Raw genomic sequence first — 6,701 nt, forward strand, 5'->3', positions numbered from 1 at the left:
TGGTCGCCACCCAAGCCCCAACTCCAAAACCCCAACTTTGCTTTTCTCCTCTTCCAGCACCTATTCCCCTTCCTTCTCTTTCTCCCTTTTAATCCTCCTCCACCGTCTTCTCCAAATTCGTCATCAATTTCTTCCGGTTTGATAAAACCGAACGAGTCTTTTGAATTGGCAGGTAATAGCTATAAGGGGGATATGGCGCTTTCTAAGAGCCTTCGATTAACAATCAGATGCGAATGGACCCTCCCTAGAAAAATAACAGCACATCATATTCCGATTCGAAACAGCTCTTCAAACCTTCGACATGTTTTAAGCGTGTTAATTAATAGGCCTAATTTTGCATTTCATAAATGTGGCGTAAAAGGGTAGACCTACAAGAGGAGAGAATGCACAAAACATGGCATGGATATACCCACAAAACTGTAGGACTCCTCCATAGACGCCTACTCTTTAACAAGTCTGAGCTATCCCCGCGCTGCCCCTACAATCATCCCATACAATCTTTCTTTCTCGAGCTCTTTCACACACACACACACAAACACACACAGTCTCCGTCTCTATCTCTTCCACACCAAATTCAATAACAGAGAAAGACAACTGTGTTTCTGGCAAAACATTTAAAAATAGTGGCTCTATTTTGAGAGAGCCAATTTCATGTATGTAAAGTGATTCATACCTATAAAGTTGCAAATTTATAGATTTGCTTACTCCGCTTGTTCACTTTGATGCGTACTTTGTAAAAGTAACAATTTTGTAGCTATTTCGTACATTCTACTTCATGCTTATCGCTAGTACATCATGAAATATCTTATAAAATATACGGGATAGCAAATATGTTTTATAAGATATCTTATACATGTTATAAAAGTACATTCATATTGTTTTGGGTCAGAATTACCCAGCAGCAGAATTTACTAACAAAGGCAGTCAAACAAGTAATGACATTAATTTGCAATTATTGGAAGAAAATTATAATGATAACAAAGTACTAACGTACAATAGGTGACCAATAAACAATGGCCGTCCCGAGCTGAATCTGTATACAAAACATATCACAAATCAGCTGATAATTTTCAGCGAAATTCCTACATCCTAGTCCCAGTTATAGAATAATCCAAAATATCTAAAGTGCTTGTCTAAACAGAGCTAAATTCCCATTGTATTCATAATCAGAATAATTTTTCTGGTACATTCTTGAAAGACACAGTTCGTCATCTTTCTACTACATGATAAACATCGAACGCTAGAACAATCTAGGTCACATGTGTCACTCAAGTGTAAGTATTACACAACAATATGATACTTTATATAGTTTATAAGATATCTTATAAGAAATCATTTATGAGACATCTTATAAAAATATAAGATATCCTATACAGTTTAAGAAATATCTTATAAAACTTATCAGATATCTTATATGTTTTAAAAGATATCTTATAAAATATATGACATATATTATAAATTTTCTTTTATAAGATACCTTAAAAAAGTTATAAAATATCTTATAAGAGTTAATGAGATATCTTAAATCAAGAAAGACATCTTATAAAGAACTTATAAAGACATCTTATAAAGTTTATCAGATATATTATATACTATATAAGATATCTCGTATAAAAAACATATTAAGATATTCTGTGTCTTTAATAAGATGTCTTATAAGGTTTATGAGATATCTTCGAAGAGGAATACATGTAAAAGCGGCGTGCCATAAGGATGGTTTGTAAGATTATTGTGTTGCTTAAATGTTGCAACTCGTGTGTTTGCAAAATATATTCCCATCAATTTTCATCCAGAAATGCCTAGATTTTTTGTTTGTTGGCTTTGTATCGTACTTGACTTGTGTCCAAAAGTGTGTACCATATACACATACACGAACGCACACACTCACACCGTCACTCAAATACACACAGACACGCACGAACGAACACATATACACATGAACACACACACCCTTTTTGCAAATCAAAAGCAAAGTTGAGGTTTGGCACAGGGCTTGGGTGGCGACTATTCATGCTCGGGTATGGCCTAAAATTGATGACCATTCGTGTCCACCTTCACGGCACATTCGGTCGCCGGGCGACGATACGTGCGGCATGTTTGGTCGCTGGCGACGAAACGTGCCGCACGAATGGTTGTCGGCGACCAAATGTGCCGCACGTATCGTCGCCGGGCGACCGAACGTGCCAAGGCGACCAAACGTGCCGTAACATGGCCTAAGGCATGAAATACGACGCTTCACATCGGCATTCATCTAAAGATGACTGCTTTGTAAGTGGCACATCGATTACTTCTAATATTTGGAATCATTATTGCTTTCACGATTATTCGGCTTGAAAAAGAAACATATTTTAACAGCACAAATATTTTTTCGACAGTAAATTGTCAGTAAAATAAAGATAAAACACAGAAAAAGGAGTCTGGAGAATGCTAAATCAAGTACACCTGTGTTTCGTGACTCCATATCCGAGACTGAAATCAACTGCTCGGACAAAAAAAAAATTGGTGAGCAGATTGAAAAGCATTAGATGTAATAAGCATTTTCATAGAGAAAAGAAATGTAGCACCCCTGTAACATAAAATGTTTTATTCCAGATTAGAGTCTTTGAGAGAAATCGAAATTGTGAAAATTTTGCGACGAAAACAACGCTGTACAACACATTTTGATAAGAAAAGTGACTAAATTGACGAAATTGTTCAATTAAATAAAAATTGTTTAGAAGATAATTTTTAAGGTTGAACCAATATACCCAGAAATCCAAAGTTACACCATGAACCGATATTTTTAACATAGCCTGGCCGAAGGAGCCATATCTAATATTACACCATATAAACATATTGAGAAGATTTTCAACCACTCTCCCAATGTATAGGCCTAACGGTAATGATAAAGACAATGGGCAGTGGGCAATCTAGACAATCCAATACATATACTCACTGCTAAGACATGGATACACGGATCCCCTAGAACACCGCAAGTAGGATCACAATAATTTTAAGTACTCTGAATCTGAAATCACAATTTTTTTCTCAGATCATCGATATGAGTGAAAAATTCTCGACGAAACGTAAAACAATGAAATCAACATCAAAACATGTGACTTTTCAACACTTAAACGCGACCATTCCTCATGATAAATTAAAGATTAGACCTTTTTGACATCATAGACATCATAGACAGTTGCTTCTTCAACAAAATTTGAAAAAGGAAATATTCATATCTAGTTATTAGTCATTCAAAAAAGTTACTTTTTTAAACACCACTCTAATTTTACGCATTGAACGTATCTTATTATATATAATATATATAAAAGGATCAGAAGCCAGTTCGTATAACTTACGAGATGTCAGCAGAGTATGAAAAGGTAAAGATAACGAAAAGTAATCACTAACACAATTCCTATAAGGAATGTAAAGAGAGTTGGGCAAACACGAACCCCTGGGATCAGGTGCCAAGGAGGAGTAGGTGTTCCCTGTCGACCGGTCACACTCACCTTAGCCCTATATCTTAACCAGGTAAACGGAATAATCCGCAGTCAAAGTCAGAACATTTGAATACGACTAAATATATTCTTGTTTTAATGACTCAAAATCGTTCATATATTGACAAGACAATCACATTCCAAATATCTGAAGGCTTTTCCTAAACATTACATGTTAAACTTTGAAACCCTACTGTACACGTGGTCCATGTAAAACAGATCTCTATGAAAGAATTTTCTGAACACCATCTGTTTTTTTTAACAAACTTATTTCCTTCGTTGAGACAAGTTTGGTTAAAACTGAACCAATGTTTCTTTATGAAGTCCAAAATTGATAAGTTTACGGACAGACGGTTACACTTTGTGAGTTCATAAGTTGAAGATTAACCGCTTTGCTGAAAGACAAAATAAGAGCAATGCACAAAAGTATCTCCATTCAATAGAATAATGAAAGAAATGTTTAACACCCAAATAAATTTTCCGGACAAAATGGCTCTGACAACATTCTTTCTGCATTTTCTCTAATGTCGAAGAGCATTGATTTTTAGATTTTTAGAAGACATTGTTAAATATCAAACTGAAGAATGGATTTACTACTTTAATAAAGTAAAACATGAGAAGCGAAAATATTACTTTTCAAAATGGACTTGACACCAATACCATGTGGACATGTATACATGTATATAAGTTTCACAATCTCCGACTGTCTCATTAATACTTATTTCCTTCATAACGAACCATTATGATATGACCTTTACCTTTGACCTTGAGGAATTACAGGCATCTTCCTCTCACCATGGGGAACATGTGTACCAGCTTTGCTCATCATTGCTTCGTGTTATCTTTCTCTAAATGAACACCCATATATAGAAACGCTGCACTATCTCATCACACATTCTGTCTATAATGCTTGAATATCATCCTAACCACGTTAGTACTGTGCCTATATAATTATCCATGCATTACTGACTTTTAACGCACGTGAATGTGTATCAGGTTTGATTGCCATAGCTTTATTAGTACTGTCTCTACTTGCTTATTGCATAGAAGGGACTGGTCAATATTTATTGGGGGTTGGCTCCGGTGCATTCCATATTTCCATGTTTTAAAGCCTGTCCTATCTTCTAAGAATACAAAAAAATTCAGGGGGAGGGATGCTTCGATCGTTTTGCATGGATGTGGAATACGTCTATATTGACAGAAATCCAAACTGATCCGTTACGCTTCGGCTAGATGTTGAACAGCCAGGTCCCAGATTAATCGAATATTTTGTGCTTCTAGAACAAAGCGGTTGCCCCCATAGCACTTTCTCGCAGGCTAATTCTAATTGATAAGATTGCCAGGTGGTAAGCACATTTCCAGTTTTTTTGAAACTCTCTTAGCATTTCTCTGAGTTCTTAACACATCCATATGCCCAGATGTCGTATGCATTTTATTGTTTGCGGTGGGAAAGGAACCAGTAGTTCTTCAAAAATTTTCGGAACAAAAAAGTCCCGAGAATACAGGTGATCAGGTGAAAGTGTATCCTGCGATACCACAAACTCAACCGCAAGAATTATTTCTCATCAGCATGGAACTGCTTTCTAGAGTGGATACGTAATGATCAGCATCCTTTTGAAAAGCGTCTGATGTAGACCCTGGAAAGCACAGGCCTCCTCAATGCATGCTGAGACTGAATGAAAACGGACATTTGGCCTACGATGTGGAATGTCAGCATAAAGTTGAACAAATTGCAATTGGTCAGGAAATCGACAACAATTTCTTAGAATATTCTTTTAAAATATTTATTGGCCTGCCGTCTAAATTGCTTCGGAAATTGCCACAATCTGCGGAGAATAAGCAGGTGCTTAGAGTACCTCTATGGCCGATGATCTCTTGTAACCCTGCGGTGGACCACAGGAGATCAACATCACCATCTGTCGATATATTGGCAGCAACATGAAGGGTTGTTCGCAATATGAAATTGCTATTGAAATCAGAGTGATAATCCGCTGGTCATTTTCTCTCTGAATCGGAAACAAAACATGATGGGCTTCATGTTCTCATTTTGAGATACCTGGTTTAAGGAAACCTGATTTCAATATCACAGAACAATCATCGGGCAAGACAAACAGTCTATGAACATTATTCATGTCATTCTTATGAAGAGTTCGAGTCGCCTCTCCACGCAAGGCAAGAGCCATCAACATAACTTTGAATTTCTCTCGAAACTCCATAACAAAGTTGACGGTTTGCTGTTTGGATTGCACCTTTGCTAGAGCTACCGAATTTCTTCGGCGGGTGTGAATTAAACCGATCCAACATTCCCAACCCCTTTCATAAAATAAATGAAATCCAACGCTATGGTAGAAGCTCATCAGTTCATTTTTACTAAATTGTGTTAAATTAACGTGTTTTTTAAACACTTCTAACTTCCCTTAGACTGGCAACATCGTTCGGTAACAGCGTTATGTGTCGAAAAGGCATTGTGATCGCCTCCAAGGAATTCAATTCTAAGACACACCCGTCTACATCAAAAGAATAGTGCAGCCATGCATTGTTACACTTCGTCCAAATATTCTTTCGTTTCTCCTTAGAAAAAGCTGCGGAGTCTCAGATAATGGGCTGTATATATTGGCTAGATTCAAATTTTCTAACACTGTTTCTGCAAAGGACTGTTCATCATCTTCGGTCTCCATCTGTAAAAAATAATATATGAATAATCATTGGGGAAAACGTTCTATATTGTCGATAACGTATGGTCACTTTTGGCTGGGAACTGCTCATAGGAAGAATGTGACCTTAGTGTATCTCTGATATACCCCGAGTATACTCAGAATAGCACCTATGTCTACACTTGGTATACTAAGTGTATACCCTAGGTATACCACAGATGGTCCCTGGGTATACCCTTCGTATTCCATGGGTATACCCTTACTATACTCTTGGTATACCCTGGACATATCAAGGGTATACTAAGCTTGGTATACCCTGGATATACACTGTGTATACCCTGTCTGTACCTTTGCTTTATACATGTCATATCTATACCATATATATATATATATAAACTATATATGCAAGCTGAAAATTCATGCCTGCATTATCTCCGAAATACGCATTATTTTACATCACCTAGTAGCATATTCTTTATGCTTTCTATTTTGATACATTTTGCGCTTACAATAACAATCGCTAAACATTGCTCTAATTCTGATTAAAATTGCATATCTTCTAAAACAA

The 6,701-nt window shown here is 36.6% G+C and overlaps 1 pseudogene; it reads right to left on the reverse strand.

Annotated features, from left to right (window-relative positions):
* Window positions 1–3,951: 3,951 nt before the first annotated feature.
* Window positions 3,952–6,029, reverse strand: LOC125652461 (uncharacterized; annotated as a pseudogene).
* Window positions 6,030–6,701: the final 672 nt, after the last annotated feature.

Source organism: Ostrea edulis, chromosome 5 (assembly GCF_947568905.1).
Source record: "Ostrea edulis chromosome 5, xbOstEdul1.1, whole genome shotgun sequence".
Taxonomy (NCBI): Eukaryota; Metazoa; Mollusca; class Bivalvia; order Ostreida; family Ostreidae; genus Ostrea; species Ostrea edulis.